This window comes from Phalangium opilio, unplaced genomic scaffold (genome assembly GCF_054372755.1).
Source record: "Phalangium opilio isolate 3A_F unplaced genomic scaffold, DU_Popi_V2 ptg001170l_1, whole genome shotgun sequence".
Taxonomy (NCBI): Eukaryota; Metazoa; Arthropoda; class Arachnida; order Opiliones; family Phalangiidae; genus Phalangium; species Phalangium opilio.
Genome location: NW_028324255.1, coordinates 7,667,423 through 7,687,735, shown reverse-complemented (window position 1 = coordinate 7,687,735; position 20,313 = coordinate 7,667,423). Strand labels below are relative to the sequence as shown.

The window sequence follows — 20,313 nt, the reverse complement described above, 5'->3', positions numbered from 1 at the left end:
TTGATACCGCCATCTAGCGTCGAAGTAAAGCGTAAAATTAGGTATTTTTGTCTCTTTAAACGTCGGTGTTTAAACTGCCATCTAGCGTTCAAAAGCAGGAAGTTCATAACCATCGTCTGAAATCCTTTATTGGCGCGATGAATCCGGTGATTTGAACATATTTTTTAATTCTCATTGGTAATTAGTAGGTTTTGAAAAACAAAGATGGCAAGTTGGGGCAGAACATGTTCCGTTCTTGGCTGTAAAAGTAGTGATAGGGATTTAAGGGAGTGGAGATCGCGCGTTTGCAAACTTCATTCGGGGCCTGACAAAGCGTTAACTCTGTGTCATAAAGATTGTTGTTGTCCGCGGCCATTTTTAAAATACGGAATAAAATCAAAGTACAGAATTCGCTCACTAGATGGCGCTTATCAAAAACTACTAACATTTAAGAAGTGGGAGGTAACCTCGTACATCGCGTATAGGCTCATAAAGTAGCAGATTTAGTACCAAAAAATAATCTGTGGATCGCGAGAATAATGAACTACTTTCTATGAGTCTATGACCTCAAGAAGCTGATTGGTTAGTGTGTTTAGTGGGCATAGAGAAGGGTAGTTTGCTTTTCAAAGGCAGGGAATTGTTAGTGAAGTGCACTTTTGTTTTTAATCTGTATGCTTTTGATAAAGTATATTTTAAAGAAATATTTGCTGTTAAAGTGGAACACAACAGCGTTGAGGTTGAAGGCTTTTCTTCTGTTCGACGTCCTCTTTTCAGCACCGCGTGGGAAGCATTGCTTAACAATATAATGTACATTATGAATATACGCCATTAGTTAAGGGACATTAATTCTGCTGTATTCCTTCGAGCGAAAAATCACCCTTTATTTCAAGTAAACCAGATGTAAACAACGCGCATACTTCTACTTCAAGATGAAACTGTTTGCATAAACGTTCAGAATATATTGTTAAATAGACAGAATCCTTTTTAAAATTTGGGGGTAAAAGTGAGATGAGACTGCAGAAGTACAGAGCTAACCAAATTCTTCACTCGGCGAAAGTGAATATTCTTGATAAGACAAGAACGGTTGGCCCTCTAGTAGCGGTTTCTGAATTTCCCCTCCAAAACGTGAGACGCTCGCGGTGGTAGACGGCCGAACTAGATTCAAGGACCCACGTCCGTGTTCCGCGGCTTTAGCTTGAGGGGAATGGGGTAGGAAATGTTTTTGGAACTCGACCAATTTTTTTCTCTCGAGTGTAGGCGCGATGGAAGCGGTGGCATAAAATCATCTCAAATTTGTTCACTAGTGCCAGGATCTACTACCAATGCTAGAGCCCTTCACTTCTAGTCTCATCTCACTTCTGGTAACATCAATTCGGTTATGTGGATCCAAAGACCTTATATATAACTTCAAACAAAAGGTTCTTGGTGGATTGGTAAGTTTTAAGCAATATATGTCTTTGGGTCCAACACTATATCATTGCACCCCCAACCACACTATATCCATTTAAAAAGGGTTATTTAAGAGTTAACGGTAATTTTATTTCAGTTTTAAAAGTTTCAATTTGCAATTGCAGTTTTCGATGAATGACAATTATTAAAATCAAAATTAATGAGCAACTTTTTAACTTAAAATAAAGCCTTACGTAATTGTAGATTCTTTCTACGAAAGTTTTTTTTTTATAAAAAGAGTGGACAAATAAACTTTATTATTACTTCAACCAGAAGGGAATAAGAGAGAAGGGAGACATTAGAGCCTGCTTTGGTTACGAGAGTCCGACCAACCTCAAGAAAACCGCGAAAACACAGCTTTTAACCAATTTACTGCAAAAATAGTTCTTTAAGTTCTCCGCGGTATAAGGCGGCCTATTTGTCTGCTAGATTTTCATTCTCCAAAGGCTTAGGGCTGTCAATGTTTCGTTCTTGTGTAATTATAACCTCAAGTATGTATTTTATTGAAACTAATTTTTATTTTTTAATATTAATTCAGAATAATTAGTTTTCATCTATTTATTACCTTCAAATTATCTGATTTTGGTATGTTCTCAATTCCCGTGCATCTAAATTAATTGCACAGCTTGATTTCGTTTTTCAACATGAAATTCGGCCATTTCTATCTCCTTCAATGTAAAGTTGTAAACAAAACTACTTTTTATTCGTCAACCGAGACGTCACCTTCTTATGTGACGTCACAGCTTAGGCAGAAGTTAGATAGCCAATCAGTGAAGGGTAGTTGATTTGAGGTTAGTAAGACTGTTGTTACGAGTGTAAAGCATTATGGATATATAAAGTGTGTCCCTTCTCTCTTATTCCCTTCTGTTATTACTTCAACTGTAAATCAAAAATAACTAAACAAATATGGTTTCGGCACTTTTTATTCAGTTTAGTTGAAGGCATTATTTACAGTGAAATTCAAAATGTCCGACCCCTCGATTATGCTCTATACAATCATGCATGCCTTTTGGCTATCAACTAGAAGTACTTTATCTCGTAAAGCGGAACATAAACTGAAGGGGGTCACACGACTGTAACGATATCCGCTGTACGTGGTTTCGCAATAGCGTAACCATTTCTATCTACATTAATATACGGTGCTTGTGCTTTGAATTTTTAGCCACATCATATATATACGATGAGGCTATTAGTTTCACTGGGGCCGTAGTAGTAGTAGTAGTGCCACAGTCCCACCTTTGGCAGTATCGTTCGTCATTTTTGAACGACGCTAGAAAAGATTTTCTTCCTTATAGTCGACTATTCAATTCCCAGGTAGACTCCAGGTAGACTTCTAAATTTAATTTAATGAAGAATTTTTTTCGAGGCCGGATCGGGATTTGAACCTTGGCCCAACCGCCCACAATGCAGCATGCTATCCAAATAGTCAAGAAGCTTTCATATGAATTCCGAGATTTTTTCGGTAACGGAAGAAATGGGTGAAGAAATGGAGAGAAACCAGTTGTTCGGTATCATAAGTATATGGTATAAGTTTACATTCGGTATCATAAGTATATGGTATAAGTTTACATTCGGTATCATAAGTATATGGTATAAGTTTACCTTCGGTATCATAAGTATTTGGTATAAGTTTACATTCGGTATCATAAGTATATGGTATAAGTTTATATTCGGTATCATAAGTATATGGTATAAGTTTACATTCGGTATCATAAGTATATGGTATAAGTTTACATTCGGTATCATAAGTATATGGTTTAAGTTTACATTCGGTAACATAAGTAGATTTTACATTCAGTATCATAAGTATATGATATAAGTAAAAAAATTAAGTAATACAACAGTTAAAGGTAGCGCATCGAGGGGCTATTCACTCAAATTTTTTCTGTACGCGGTCGCCTGTTAAGTACGGTACGATGTGGCTACTATTACGAGCCCTTGGGTCGCCTTGTTTTCTCGATTATCTTATCTCTCTCGGCGATTCGTTATTTCGCTCTTACTGCGATATTTGAGAATTATGGTGTTCTATACCTTTGTTGTTTTATCTTTTAAACGACCATATACGTGAATATTTAAAGGAGAAAATTAAAACTTGTTTTCAAGAATGAGTTAGTATAGAGACGAAACTATTCGCGTGATTTTAAAATCTTCATTCTGTTAAAAAACTGTTAAATATACCAGGGATAGATTTAATTTTAGAAGTAGGAATGGAGAACGTTTAGTATTTACTTCAGTCCGACTCATAGCCCAATATAGATCCCCTCCCTCCAACACGTAATGTAACGAAAAGTTTAAATTATCTTATTGGCTCACTTAAACTACGTTTTGATGACGTTGCTGATGGAGACGGCGAAAATACGTAATTCCTTTTTACCTCTGTCGCTATGACCCGCCTCTTCTTTCATTCCCCACCGTCCCGTGGAAGGAGGTCCGGGACTTTGACGCGCGCCCACATTACTCTGTTCTCTATTCCTACTTCTAAAATTAAATCTATCCCTGATTATACCCTAGTGGTTTTATTTTAATTGTGCCATTTCACAACATCCCTTTCAGTAGGATGTATTCTTGTAATATAATTATCACCCATTCTGATTAATATGTCATAAATTAAAGGGGTAGTTCTTTGGGTCAGACAGAGTGTAAAGTGTCAAAGAACAGAACTTTAGTTACGGAGGTACGGGCTCTCAAACAATGACACCTTAAAAAAAGGAAATTGGCGCACATGACGAGCAAGAGATTACAGTCTGCCCATCTTGTTAAGACAATTTCAACAGCCTCCAATCTAAGAATGTTAATATGGCTTTATCCAGTAGAATTGTACCGTACGTTTAAAGTTAAAAATGTGCTTAAGCTGGTAATGTAAAAGTAGTTTAAGAGTTTCCAGTTAATGTCTTTTTATTCGTTAACATCGTTATTTAGGGGTATTGTTTTTTGTGCTATTACACTTTGAACTACTTTACCATTTCCAGCTTAGGCACAACTTTACCTTTAAACCAGGGCCTCCGAAATGATCTAGGCCCGTGCCTGTCTATTTTTATGCGGGGAAATATCCAGTTTCATAGAGGAAATTCTTTTACCCTATATGTGTACTAGGTGGCGCTTTTATTACCGTGGTTCGATTGTATGGACAACAAAATTATGGTTTTTTTAGTAAAAGAAAACTTCTTGCTAATTCACAGTTTTAATATACCTTAAGAGGAATTTTTTACTCCTTCATAACCTTTCATTTTTTAACCTTAACATTTTTATCCTTTACCTCTTTGGCAGATTGTTTAATAAAGGTCTTCGGAAATTTAATAAAACAGTTTCTTACTATCCGCGACCTCGGCTTCACCGCTCTACGTCCATGCCTTGACCTAATATTGTAGCAGTCAACGGAGTCACGAGATTGAACTTATTTTTATTTTACGGTACTAAAAGTGCTCCCAAGCGAGAAAACGTGGCGAACTAAATTAGTTAAAAAATATTCTCGCTTCGCGATAGGCACGGCCTAGACCATCTCGGAGGCTCCGTTCAAACGTACAGTTCTGCTAGATACAGGCTCATTTACGTTCATACATTGGAGGCTATTGAAATGGTCTAAACAAGATGGGCAGGTTGATATATCTCCCCCCACATGTACGCAAATTTCCTTGTTTAAGGAGCCAATGTTTGGATTCCGTACCACCGTAACTAAATGTTTAGAGCCACATGTTTTTTGACACTTTTTATTCAAACACACCCAAAGAAGACACCCGTTTAATTTAAGACATTCTTATCAGCAACACCTTGTATATCCAGTCTCATCAATAAAATCAGCCCCTTTTTACACGTCGGTAAAATCCGTTTCTAAATTAATTTACCTTCCTTTACATTTTTGTACCAGAAGTTTATGACTTCTTATCCTGGGAAGTATTGGACTCTAACCATATCCGGAACCATCTCTGTTAGCCAACTTCTTATTAGGTCCGATCACCGCGCCACCTACGGCGCTTCTCTCATTTTGAATTGGCAGGCTGATTTGCGCGCCAGCAGCGGGCAAGAAACGAAACTTTAAGGTGTGTCCTGTGGTTTGAGGTAACGAATCAGAAACGGTGACAAGAACAGCTGTTTTAATAGACTGCTAGAAATTCCGTTCAAACTTGTGTGGGGTCCTAGGCCCAAGGATTTTAATGGATTTTCAGAGAGTTCTAGACAGACGGCTTTTCAACGATTGGCGCTGAAGAAGTTTTGAACACGCCCCACAGTTTGAGTGCCACAGCCTCTCGGCGTGGGATACTTTTCAGTAGATTAGATAGTTTTCCTAGTGGGGAGGAAACTTTCGACCCTCTTTTACGATTGCCATGGCCCATTTTGACTTGCAGGGATGGATACTATATAATGCCTTAGTATCCAATACTTCCCAGGATAAGAAGTCATCAACTTCTGTTTGTAAAAATAGCTGGAGATTCAAATTTATTCAACATCGAGAATCATTTCGTTGATATTATGCCTAGTACCATGAATTTGCAAGCGTTTGTATAGAGGTGGCTTTTTCTTCCTATTCTTCAAGTTGGTGAATCCTTTTACCACAAGCTCTAAAAGGTAAACCATGAAAGCGACGCATATCCCAGTTGAATAAATGGTAAAGTATCGCTTGGCTAGACTCTTGGAACTTATCTCTTCCTCGTGAAAATCTGTTTTCTTCTCCGTAACGCACCGGTCTTCCAACATTCCATACTCCTTTTCAATAGCCTTGTCAATAATACCCGAAGCGTAAAAACGTCGGATCCTAATCAACATTTTTCAATGTCTTATTCAAATGAAATTGTGGAAATATTTAGTCTAACCATAAACGGGTTAATGCAAGAAGATCGTCGGGCATAGGGAATTCAATACCCGTCCTACACCACTTTGTAGGTTTTCAAGGGTCTCTTATAATTTCGAAATTCGCTTTCGCCATCTATCGGTCTTATGACTTATATTATGGGCTATACGGGATTTACGAGAGGTATTTCTGGTGGCGCTGCCATTACCTGTTGGCGGCCTTTAGCTAGTGGCCAGGGCCGGAAATAAGAAAATATGTTTATACGACATGCGTCCAACTGTGGTACCCCCTTTGACCCCCTCCCGCTTCTTTTGGGTGCCCCCCCCTTGGGAGCAGAGCAAAAGGCCTTGTCGTGGCGGAGGGGGCCCGAGTTCGGTGTGCCGGTTAGGATGGTTCCATGGGCTTGCCCTTGGTTCGGACCTTTCCCTGCCCCGTTCCGCGAACGTTTTGCTCGGCCGCCTCGCCCCCGCCCAGGTGTTGCTATGGCTCATTCCCAGCTCTTGGCAACCCTCTGGGGGCCGCGGATACATTTTTGGACCGTATAGCACTGCTGTGCTCGGAGGGCGATCCCCCGGCCCCTCGAGCCTTCTGCTGCCTTAGTCCGAGCCCTGTCACCGACCACCTCCTGGCTGGGCTCGCCGCTGACGGTGTCCCACCTCTGTCACCTGCTTAAGGGGCGTTGCCGGGCCCGCTGGCCGATCCCGTATGCCTTGACGGCGGTTCCGCAGGTACCATTTTGGGCACAGGGATGAATGGCAGGAGGGGGCGCTGTAGATGCCCCCGCGCGCAGGAGCAGCGCCTAATCCAATGCATTCTGAGTGGTACCCCCTTTGACTGGAAAATTTATAGGGCATTGTCCACTGGAGTGCGCAAAGGTAAATATTTCTGCACACGACGCGAAAATTCAGATGGTTAAATTAACTTATACTGAAAAAACATCAGATACCTATTTATTCCAACCAGAGAATTAAATATATTTTTAACTGATGCAATTTTTCTCGAATCGGCAGATTAAAAATTAATTCAACTAAATCCGGAGCTATACACCATTATTGCCCGCTTTTGGTTTTCTATCGCTGCCTACATTTTCGAATGAAGTATTTTGACTTTTATTGCGGTGTGGTACAAGTATCGGTGAACCAGGACACCGGGTTCCCAGGGTGGAGCGTCTGAGCTGGTGGACGAGAGGATAGTCATTATTAGGGTGAATGCGGGCCGCATATGAGGAGCGTGGCTAGAGTGTATACCATCTGGCGACCCGGGGAGTACTTCTAGGCATAGTTATCCGACGTTCTAATTACATTAATACGTATTTGAATTAACTCGTACGCACATTGTATTTATGGCTTCCAATATTGTTTCGTTTATTTCTTCTCCTTGCATTGCGAGGGCGTAACTTTGCATTTCAATTTCTTTGGGAGTTCGGTAAAATATTGGCAAAGCCTTTCCATGTACTTCGCAATATTTTTTCATGTCTTCCATAGAGTCATGGTAATTTAGCAAAACGAGATTTCCATTCTCGACATGGTGAAGCAACAACTCGGTTTCAGAAGCGGGGAACTTTCGGGCTTTTATTTTTCCCTTATTTGATCCGGTAGATTCTAACACATATAAAAAAATAATTTTTCTAAAGCGGTTTGGTTGAATTCCTCAAAGTTGGGTCCGCAAACGAGAAGGAGGACTGGAGACCGAGCAACGGGAAGTGAGACTGGAGACCGAGCAGCGGGAAGTCAGACTGGAGACCGAGCAGCGGGAAGTGAGACTGGAGACCGAGCAACGGGAAGTGAGTCTGGAGACCGAGCAACGGGAAGTGAGTCTGGAGACCGAGCAACGGGAAGTGAGTCTGGAGACCGAGCAAAGGTAAGGGAGACTGGAGACCGAGCAACGGAAAGGGAGACTGGAGACCGAGCAACGGAAAGAGAGACTGGAGACCGTGAAACGGGAAGGAGGACTGGAGACCGAGCAACAGGAAGTGAGACTGGAGACCGAGCAACAGGAAGTGAGACTGGAGACCGATCAGAGAGAAGCAAGACTGGAGACCGATCAGAGAGAAGCAAGACTGGAGACCGATCAGAGAGAAGCAAGACTGCAAACTGTAGGCCGAGCAATGGGAAGTGAGACTGGAGACCGTGCAACGAGAAGGGAAACTGGATACTAAGTAGAGAGTAGCGACACCGGAGACCGAGCAGAGGGAAGCAGGAAGCGACACCGGAGACCGAGCAACTAGAAGCTAGACTGGAAACCGCTCGAATACGGTTCCATTTAATTCAATTTCGGTTGGATTAATATCATCGTGCGCAGGTTAGAGCTATTCTTATGTATAATTGAAATTAAAAAGTGACTAATTTGTATGTAATTTTTGTACGTTTGTTCTATATGCACAGTAACAATTCGTTACTGAATTTGACCAAATTTCAGAAAAGGAAGGTTTTGTAAGGGGTGTGACTCATCTGTTACTTAAGGTTGAGTTTTCAAGCTACTGACAAAAAAAAATAAAAAATAAAAAAAAAACACTTTATCAGGCAGATATTTCCTAGAAGGTGCCAATTTGGTGTTCAGTGTCATTCCAGTTTCCATACCGTTAAAACAGAGTCAACGCAGGGTAGATTACCTAGACTGTGAATATGCTTCTTGTTTAGTGAGTATAGTTTTCTTACATTTAAGACCGAGTCTAGTCCCTCTGAAATACTTTCGATGGCTACATTAAGGTTGTCATACTCAAGAACATCACTCATTTGATCAATAAACTGGCAGGTTCTTCTGATAAGGTTTAAAAGGATGACCGAATTCAGAATGTTGTGAAACACAATCATTGAAAGCCACCAAACAACGAGTAACGCACTTTTCGATGTTTCGCTATCCTTGAATGAACTTGCTACAACATTAAATCAGTTTAAGTAAGCAAAGTGTTTAATTTATTCTCGTACATAAATGCTAGCTTTCCTACAACACATAGGGTGGTATTTCTAGGTGAAGACTCATAGTTCGTGAAACTAAAAGTATGGTATATAGATTTGGTGAGGTAAAAGAGCCACGCTTTAAGGTTGACTCTCAAGACATTGTTTAAAGATGGATAAGTTTTTATTTAATAGTTAATCTAATACGTAATTGCGTAATTAATTATCAGAGATGCAATGTCTTCCGCAGTAGGACAGCCTACTCATTCTACAAACAAAATTAGAAGGCGACAAACTATATTACAGTTTAGATAGTCAAAATTAATTAAACGCCTTGATTCCAATTCCTAATGGTTGGTGAATTGGAATAGAAATAAACGTTTTCCCCAACCCGAGGGAAGCAAGATAGTAACCGAAGAAGATATTGTTCAAATTCCCTATTTGAGAAAGTTTTTCAAAGCAGAGTGTGAAAGACAAGTTTGGACCCTTGTCTTATTGTGAAAGAATAAAGCTTAAGAATCTGCATTGGTATTCGAGGGACAATGCGCCTCTCTGACCATTTGTCAGTTTTGCGAGAATGACTTTTGCTTCAGAATGAGAAATCTTACATTGTCGAAGTAATCCTTCAAAATAACTCCAAAAATATTCGAAACCGTGATTCCTTTTCTTACTGCGAAGATGTTCCATCCAGAAGCTAAGAGATGACAATATCAAGTAGGACCAAAATATAGACCAGGGCAACTGGTAACAAAAATACAGAATGCTTCATCTTAAATAACAAAATAAATGGTGGGTTATAATGCTGCTCAAATAGAAACCTGATTACCCAAGTTGGTATGTTGGAAATACTTGTTAAAGGCGAATTAGTTTGATATTCCCGTCGTTTGGAATACAAAACAATTCTTGAATAATATAGTTCGGCGGTAAATTTCCATTCTTTATGTCTTGACAATGTAATTCCATTGGGGTAGAGAAATAAATCGTTGTATTTCCCCTGATTATAAAGAAAATATCTGCATTTAATGCATAATCCATATGCTTCTAAGCAGAAGTTAGATGAGACTGCAGAAGTACTGAGCTAACCAAATTCTTCACTCGGCGAAAGTGAATATTCTTGATAACACAAGAGTGGTTGGCCCTCTAGTAGCGGTTTCTGAATTTCCCCTCCAAAACGTGAGACGCTCGCGGTGGTAGACGGCCGAACTAGATTCAAGGAGCCGAGTCGGTGTTCGGCCGCTTTAGGTTGAGGGGAAGGGGGTTGGAAATGTTTTTGGAACTCGACCAATTTTTTTCTCTCTAGTGTAGGCGCGATGGAAGCGGTGGCATAAAATCCTCAAGTTTGTTCACTAGGGCCAGGATCTACTATCAATGCTAGAGCCCTTCACTTCTAGTCTCATCTCACTTCTGGTATAAGCTATTAAGGTTCGAAAATGTAAGATTGCACGAAAAATTCTTTAGAATAAGATTAGGAAAATTGTGAGAGACTTGCCTGTTTAAAATCATCAGTTAAGGTCCAACTTAATAATATAAATATAAAATTATATAATTAGTATAAAAAGTATAATACTGTATTGCTTGATTACTAATTATAGTTATTTTACAGTGAATTACTATTTAAATGTAAATTATAGCAAGTCATCTCCTTACTTTAGTGTCCTTGCCATAGCTTTAGCTAGATCTATTTCGGGACCTGTTGAGTTTTCGAAGTAGGTGCCTAGATTGGCACCAATTTCCTCATAGAGAAAAGGCCTGTACTGAAAAGAGTAAAACGTAGCGGATACAGAATTAATTATAAAGAATATACTTCAGCTTCGCACTTCTAAAGAAGATTAAACTCCCAATTTCAGAGTGTAGTCATTAATTTACCAAGTTGGCACGTTTTATAGCCATCATCCATGTAAGTTGATAAAATCTTATTCAAGCAGAATCGACACAAGCATAAGAAAATAATATATAGCTCCCTATAAGTATGAAATTCTCCATTTAAGCCATGTAAACAGCATTTTCTTCCATTGAAATTTGTAAAAAGTTTCTGATGCCACCTATTAAGAGTTTTTGGCGTTAAAAAGATGAAATATTTGTATAGAAAATCTTCAAATTTTATATTGTAATTAAATAGTTAAAGGTCTAGAAGTTATTTTTATGGTAATTATAACTGATTAAGTACATGTCAAAATTATCATAATAAATTAATAGATGGCGCGAGATTTTGACGAACGAGGCTAGTGCCAACACTTGTACGAGGTAAGGAGTATCCCCAGCCCATCGTGCCTTTCGCGGACACCTTAGGTGGCGGCGGCGGTTTCGCCCCCCTTTTACTCGTAGTACCGAAACTTCTCCCACGGGGCGCAAAAGCGTAAGCACGCCAAATTTGGGAGCAAATGATCTAGTATGAAAATGTACTACGTTTCATACTTATAGGGAGCTATATATTATTTTCTTATGACACAAGATAGTTGTGTTTTTTATTGCTCCGCTCATATTACTCTGGTACGCTAACCACGTTTGTGCAATGCCATCACCTAGCATTGACCGTAGGAAGTAGGCCTACCGGATTTAGAAATTTCAAACAGTAACAAACATTTTGAAGTAGACAGTAAAAATAAATTACTTTCTTAAACATAACTTCATAATTACTATTAGCGGAAGCTTAGTATCTTGGTTGGGATATCTTGGGTCTAAGTTTAAAAAAAAACAGCATTATGATCTTCGTTCTCGATCAAGAAGTTCTTTCGTTTGGGGGAGGAGCCAAGATTCACTAGTTAATTAACACAACCAACAAAGGAATAATGAAACTAACCAATATGGCTACCAGAACAGTGGTAAGACTTAAGAGGGTGTGACGTACTACTCAGTCAACTGAAATCTCTCCATAGAGATTTTGACGAAATATCGGATTGGACATCCCCAATTGTAAAATGCCCAATGGGATTTTATAATGTCTTAATTTACTTACAGGAACGAGATGATGAAGTGTTATTTCCATTTTTTTTAAAGTTTTCTGATAATCAGAACGGTTGTATTTGATTTTGTAAAAATATTCGCTGTTCTTTTAAAATGTTTGTTGTGTTATCAAAGTCTTTCGTACTCAAACAAATATCTATTAGCAACGACAAATAAAAGTAAACAAGCGAAGCAAAGGACGCGTGATTAATGTTGCCTCCGAACCAAGGAGAGAGAGTCAGAGTTTCATCCTCTCCTCAGTGACTCATTTTCAGTTCTGTTTGCAACTTGCCTTCGCCTGAGTATTGCATTGTATGGGCGAGAACAAAATTCCCTTCGTTAGTCTATATGTACATATCGGCCTAGTAAGCTATTTTTTAGCCACATCATATGATGTACATCTACGATGAGGCTCTTAGTTTGACCTGCCCTGTTTTCATTCTCGTAGTAGTAGTAGTGTCGATAGTAGAGCCTTTGGCAGTATAAAATTTTTCGTTCGTCATTGAAGGGAAAGTGAAACGATGAGAATTGTGGTGAAGGTGATATTGTTCGTTCGTCTACTTAAAAGGAAGGAAATTATGATAGTTAGGTTAAGCCATATACTCTTCCTTAAAAATTCCTCTTACCCGTCGACAATAAGAGTTTCACGCTCCCACATTTTAACATTCAAAGAAATCGAGGGAAATTTTGAAAGCAAAAGCATGTATTTACTGACGTTCTTTTTAGAATGGTCTTAAGGCACCGGGATATTACAATTATTGGGTGTTTTACCGAATTCTTTCTCTTTCAAACTCTTCTGACCATAAGTTCATGTTTGAAACTTATAAGTTAAGAAAATTATGCGTCGGCATAAGTCTATGTTGTTAACTCATCGAGGGGATAATCACTAAAACTATCTGTTCTTCGATTCGCCGGAATATTACAATTACGGCATAAGTAAATTTATACGGATAATAATTTTATCACTGTTTAGGGTAGGGTATCGAGGGGCTATTCACTCATTAGGGTAAGGCATAGAGGGGTTATCCGCTCATTAGAGTAGGGTATAGAGGGGCTATTCACTCGTATGATGTGGCTACTATTACGAGCCCTTGGGTCGTCTTGTTGTAAACAATATAGCCTTTCTCGTTGCAAGTTCTTTAAACGAATGGAAGTTAATTGGAAACTCTCGAAGAAAAAGTTAATATTCCGTTGGACATTTTAACAGACGCCGCAATTACTACGTTGCTGAACTTATTAACAATGCTTGACCTCAATCGACATTAATAAGACTTTTTGGTTTTCAATTTGGATTTCGATTGCAATTCATCAAATATTAAGAAGTTTATTTGTTCTTAGATTAAAAGAAAATAATGCTTTATAAAAATATAGCACTCGCATGAAGTTCCATATTTTCATATAAATCAATACTCTCAATGAAAGCCACAAATTAAGGCAGGGAGCCCACAGGTCCTATAATTCCTATAAATTCCTATATTTTTGAAGCAGTCCTATATTATCCTATAATTTCATGAAAGGTCCTATAATATCCTATATTTTTGACTTAGTCGAAGTTTTCGTATAGTTTAGCATCAAATTTATCGAAATTTAGCTTTTTTTTTATCGAGATCACATTTGAATAGACACCGAAATTGCGGAGCTCGCTTAGGATTTTTTATACATTATGTTATATTTTAATTAAGTTCTTCTGAGTTTTCAAAGTAAAATCCAATTTGTTTAGTTTTATTTTGTTGAGATTTTTCTACATGTTTTAAGCCCCAAAATTGTATTATATATGAGCATTTTTAGTCCTATATTTTCCTATAAAAAGACATTTTTTCTCCTATAAAATCCTATAATTCCGGAAAAAAATTCCTATTTTTCCTATAAGGAATTTAAATTTAAGAGTGGGCTCCCTGATTAAGGCGAATGAAATTTCATAAAATTTGCTGAAGGACCTAATGTTCTAAAGCGTTTTGCTGTTGAAATATTGGTCAATGTTGTGAAAATTACTATTTTTTCTACTGGTTAACGTTTAGTAATTCGATTGCATTAATTAATATCAGTTCAATTAATCGTATTTTTTTTTTGAGTTAGTCATTTGATTTCTTTCCATTTTGCGAAAACCGAGTCAATGGACGCAGTTCATACCACCATTTCGGTAGAAATAATCCGTACCAGAAGTGAGATGAGACTAGAAGTACTGAGCTAACCAAATTCTTCACTCGGCGAAAGTGAATATTCTTGATAACACACCAACGGTTGGCCCTCTTGTAGCGGTTTCTGAATTTCCCCTCCAAAACGTGAGACACTCTCGGTGGTAGACGGCCGAACTAGATTCAAGGAGCCGCGTCCGTGTTCGGCCGCTTTAGGTCGAGGGGAAGGGGGTAGGAAATTTTTTTTGGAACTAGACCAATTTTTTCCTCAGTAGTGTAGGCGCGATGGAAGCGGCATAAAATCCTCAAATTTGTTCACTAGTGCCAGGATCTATTACCAATGCTAGAGCCCTTCACTTCTAGTCTCATCTCACTTCTGTCCGTACCTAGATTTTATTCTATAGAATTTCATATTAGAAATAAGTGGCGCGAAGCATTGTCTGAACTGAAAATGTTATTAATGTCCTTCATGGTATCGATTACCAGCGTTCTACATATGTCCTACATCCGGCGAAAAATAATATATAAAATAATTATGTAATGGGCCTCTTAATGCATGGTATAACATTTTATTAAGACTTCTCCGTCTACTTGTCGAAGTTGAGTAGATTTAGAAGCTCTTTCAAAGTAATTTTAAAATGCTCTTGAATATAGTGGATTACGTGGTGCTAGGCGTAACGTTACTGGTTTGCGCCATCATTGGAGTAATTACGGGTCGTAATCGTAACAAAGCTACGACGTCGGAGTATTTGTTGGCCGATCGCCGTATGTCCGTCATCCCCGTCGCCTTCTCCATCATGGCCACCATCTTCTCAGCTATCGCTATGGCTGGGGGTGTGGGAGAGATGTATTTATACGGTGCGCAGTATCAGATAAGTTCCGTCGCTGGAGCAGCCACTAAAATAATCATCGGATTTAGCTACCAGCATTTACGAGGTAGCTAATGGATATGTAATATCAAAAGTGGATGAGAGGAAAAGTATTAAAATGGCCAAAAGTGATGGCGAGTCATCAGAGTTTCGCCGTAGTTGACCGTTTTATTGGCGTAGCTATACTGGGACTGTTCACTCCCTTAAAATAGGTCTTGTGTTAATTCGCGGTTACGCGGTTACCGTCGTCTGCTATTGTGTATGCTAGAACTTCCTCGATTTGTGTTTGTAGTCAGGACAGAGTAGCTGGTAATGTTTTAAAAGGTATTTGAAGGTATAATGTGGATTAAAGTAAAGTTATCGAAGCAATAGAAGAGCACATAAAACTAGATACGTTTAAAACAAATCTCGCTAATTTAGCTACAGCGCGAGCAGCTTGCGTCGTGATGCGCGTGATCGAGTGGGCTATGGTTAAACCAAGGAGCATAAATGTCTGAACTACTTTCAGTCACGAGTTTGCAAGTCCATCAGTCACTAGTAAACTAAATAGTTATTGGCGAAACTTTGATGTCCGCGTTTTTTAACACAGGCTCTATGGCCATTGTCATACTTTCCCTCTCATCCACATTTGGTGGTATTTAACCGACTAAATTAATTAACACTCGAAAGCTTAATTACACTTAAGGCTCTTTCAGACGATCCAACTTTTTGACTCAGCTCGATGGGTGAAAAGTTGTATCAACTTGCCCAAGGGAAAAGTGGAGTAAATCCTTCCTTTTCACACGACTAAACTTTTACCGCCAAGTGAAACATTTTAAGCGCCACCTACCTTGGCACTTACGAAATAGTCCGCGAAAAAGGCTTTTTTCTTGTAATTAATTTTGATTGGCTGGAGAAATGAACTTAAAAAGTTGAGTCAGCAAAAATTGAATCACTGATCCAATTTTTCCTAGCCAACTATTTTGGTGACTTAACTCATCCAGTGGCGTCTATTCACACGATCCAACTAGTTGAGTCAATTCGAGTTGACCCATCAAGCTGAGTCAAAAAGTTGTATCGTCTGAAAGAGCCTTTATAAGGACTGCAAACTCTACAGACATTATGTGTAATTTAACCGCGCGTAAAATAACATTATCTTAGTTCAGAAACTAAATCCCAGAAGTCAGATTAGGTTATCGAATGTAAATTTCAATATTAAGTTAATTCAAAAACTTCGTAAGATACGTTTCACAAGTTTGTCACTGGTTACTGGAAGCTTGTCATGAAGTGACGTATAGGTTCATAGATTCTCGTATAGTGACGCCTGGTGAGAGGCTTAGTACTGACTAAATAGGAAGATGGACTGCAAAACCGAGTGTGGTCTATTCTCTTATGTCGTTCTCAAACTAGCTCTCAGTTTAGTTATCCTAGCATACTTATGGTAATTCTTATAGATTTTTCTTCTAATAATAAGACATGTCTGCACAATGAAACATTCTGAAAATATCTTGGAATGATTAGATTCGCATTATTCTAATGAAATTAATTGCACCTCAGATCAATCGGATAACTATTTGCTTCTAAGTTTTCGTTGTATGTTCCGTGGCGAGCAAAATTTAGGGTGAATTTTTTCGACCATCGCATCTTATACTACACTAGCTGTTACCCGCGGCGTCGCTCGCGTGTAATAAGAACTTCCATCAAAATGATACAAAGAATGGGTAGATTTTACTGATGACTAATATTTTTGTAGCACCCTAGGAGCGAAGGCACTCGGCGTTGCCCGTCAGCCCGTCGGGACATTTTTTATTACTTTTTACGCGGACATTATTCCATAAAGAAGGGTTTTTAAATTTTAGGCCGCCATTTAAAAAGATGGCAACAAATCGAACCCGAAAGTCCATTCAGCCCGTCTATAGGTTAAAGCAAACCAGTGTACTAAATATTTGTGAAATCGGTTGAAACGCGCGGACTTTGTTGCATAGAAAAGATTTTTTAAATTTCTGGGCGCCATTTTTTAAGATGGCGGCGGATTGGAAAAATCTTTCTTAGTACGCGCCTACTACGTATGAGTAACGTTCATGCAAATTTTCAGCCTTCTAGGGCAAGCGGTTTGGGCTGGGCGTTCATTATCAGTCAGTCAATCAGTCAGTCACACTGTAAAAAAGTGAGGTTCATCTTTGATTGGTTAGGCGTGCATAGCCCCGACACTGTGGTGGTACGCTTTAACACTCAAATTTGAATAAATTCTTTGCGTTCAAATTTGAACAGAACACTATTGTTCAAAATTAAACGCTCACGCATTCATATTTGAACGGTGCGTAAGAGGTTAGTATATCGTGTAAATTTAAGCACGAAACCGCTCAAATTAAATTGGAAAATTAAACGTTTAATATTGTATCTTTATGCATTCAATATTGAGCAACATCGGAGAGTTTGATCAAGCGTTTATATTCAATTGCTTACGTTTAAAATTAAGCAGTTCACCATTTAATAATACATGGTGGACAAAGCGTTTGATGAAGCATTGAAATTTGACGTTGAATTTTGAATAGCCTAAAGAAATTTGATTTAAAATTTCATCGCTGAATGCCTTATGGTAGGGCATACTATATTAAATATAGTAAACACACTGATAAGGAAGAAATCTAATGTGTTTTAAGCGTGTACATCTTCTGAGGGCGGGTGAATTTGAAACACATAAACTATAATCGTTGTGTTAAATAATAATTCAGTTGTATGAAGAAAGTCTGCACTTAAGGAAAGAGTTCATTATCAAGTTCTTTCCGATTATAACGTTGTAACAATTTTAAAACTATTTGAAGGCCTAAGGGAAAGGTGAAATACGCAATAATCCGTAACATTTCCTTTGATATTATTGTATAATGAGGTTTATACAGGCAGATAGATATTTAATTCAAGGTAAATAAGCAAGTTATAGTAAATTGTTGAGAAGTTATTTTATTTTTAATGAAAGCTTTGTTTGTAGTACAAATTTACAGCAGCGGAATCAAGTAAATTTGGGGCAGAATTAATTTTGTTTTGCTCACCTTTTGCGATTGAACAATTTCGTTCTCGTGTGAACGCCAATATCGCTCTCGTTTGAACGCCCATAATGCACTCGTTTGAAAGTCAAAAAGTTCATATTTGAATACCTATAGCGCTCTTGTTTTATTACCTCTCCGAGTGACGTATGTCACGGAGAGGTTCTGTAACGATCGTGTGTGGGTGTGTGTGTGTGTGTGTGTGTGTGTGTGTCTGTTGTTACACCCACGTGACCGCGTTCGCAGTTTCCAAATCGGAGCAAACGTGTTCGCCATTTCCGAACTGCTTTCACAGTCACGGAAATGGCTCCTCTACTTGAGTTCTCACACCACCATCTTCTGGTCTTTGTCCATTCCACACGGACACCAGTCTGTACTTACTGGCTTCTAATCACCACCATCTTTTAGTCTTTGTCCATTCCACATGGACACCAGTCTGTACACACTGGCTTCTAACACCACCATCTTCTGGTCTTTGTTTTTGTCCATCCCACATGGACACCAGTCTGTACATACTGGTTTCTAACACCACCATCTTCAGGTCATTGTCCATCCCACATGGACACCAGTCTGTACACACTGGCTTCTAACACCACCATCTCCTGGTCTTTGTTTTTGTCCATCCCACATGGACACCAGTCTGCACACCTGGCTTCTACACCACCATCTTCTGGTCTTTGTTTTTGTCCATCCCACATGGACACCAGTCTGCACACCTGGCTTCTACACCACCATCTTCTGGTCTTTGTTTTTGTCCATCCCACATGGACACCAGTCTGCACACCTGGCTTCTACTCCATCGTCATCGTTGGGTTTAAGACATTCGCGGCGATCAGCTAGGGTTACGAGAAACGTCTAGCCTCCCTAGGGTGGGTTGTCCACGATAGGTTTTCGCAATTGCGGTTGTTCTTGCTTTTAACTGTAGTTCGACACCCTTATATACAACCTATTTGATTAAGGCGAAGCAACCGGCGTATGCTTCATTTCATACGCCAATATTAGTCAAGTCTCTCAAGTATGTTTAATTGTTCTTTTTTAAAACGATGTAACGTTCAATAAGGCGAATAACTAACGAAGAAAATATTAAATATTAATTATATTTATTTTAATATTTAAGATAATCTTGTTTCTCAATTCAAAATTAATACGGAGAGAGTTAAAAAGCAGTCTATGTTTTTGTCTGTGTGTGTCCGTCCGTTGTTACAGTAGTGCGCTGCGTTAGAAGTTCGTTTTCTTTTGATGTGTAAAGGAATCCTACAGAACCATAATATTCCCTTTATCCTTAATATAAAGTGAATATGTGGAAATATTTTTCGTAATTATGATGTATTTAGTACTTTTGTAGCTTTAAAGCTCTATTTCATTTTGATATTCCAAAGATTTTTTTAATATTATTATTTAAAATGGATGTTTATATATTTCTTAAGCTATACTACATCTGTTTATACCATAATCCTTTCTAAAGTGAATACTAGCACAACGCTACTATGTTGGTCAAATGAACTTTTATTTGTCAATAGGCCTAGTGAACCAAATAGTAAACGCTTGGGTTTGGTTTTCGTTTCTGTAATGCAGAGACATTAACGGTTCAGAGTGAGCCGAAAGTTAAATACACTTTTAAATAATTAGGATTAGATTATATAATCATGGTGGAAATCTGGACCGCGTTCAGCAGAGCCCGGCGCTGTTAGCAGTGTCCTACATAACGGGATTTGGTTTTTGAATTTTGACGTCACGGTGCTTAGCGCTGAGCTAGCGCGGTCTTCAAAGAAAATAGTCGGCTCTTTGGATAACGTGACGTAAAACGCATAGTTCTCAGCTTGGCCAAAAAACCATGGAGGAATTAATACAAATAGCACTATGGGACAATAGCTATTTAATTGGCGTGAAACCAGTTGATCACGCGAGAATTTTAAAAGATATGTTAATTTCTAATTTTAATTATAAAAGTTGTTATCTATCTCTATAAATATGTTATCATACAATTTTTGTTAAGCCTTGGTACCTTGCACGCTTTATTGCGCTAGCGTCATTTATAAAACGCCGATGACCGGAGAAAAGCTATGACGACAGACCTCACCGGTAAACATTTCCAAAATCCGCTGTTTTTTTTGGTGAGCTCTGCTGAACGCAGCCCAGACCAGTGAAAGGTCTGATCGTAATCGGATAATAGCTTCGAGTTTTCATGCTTTTTATGGTACGCATTTACTTTCAGTGTGTGTAGCCACAAAT

At 38.7% G+C, this 20,313-nt stretch overlaps 2 long non-coding RNA genes across 4 annotated transcripts in view; both read left to right on the top strand.

Annotated features, from left to right (window-relative positions):
• Positions 1-20,313, top strand: part of LOC149584664 (uncharacterized) — a 407,519-nt gene that overhangs the window by 259,672 nt on the left and 127,534 nt on the right. The window lies entirely within an intron of this gene.
• Positions 7,814-10,080, top strand: LOC149584668 (uncharacterized). Of its 3 annotated transcripts, XR_016380204.1 has the most exons (6): positions 7,814-8,515; positions 8,599-8,676; positions 8,737-8,852; positions 8,969-9,111; positions 9,185-9,728; positions 9,790-10,079. It is a non-coding gene; the product is annotated as an uncharacterized LOC149584668 (long non-coding RNA). The 3 variants fall into 3 exon arrangements; XR_016380205.1 differs by having other exon boundaries at positions 8,923-9,111; positions 9,185-10,080; XR_016380203.1 differs by having other exon boundaries at positions 9,185-10,060.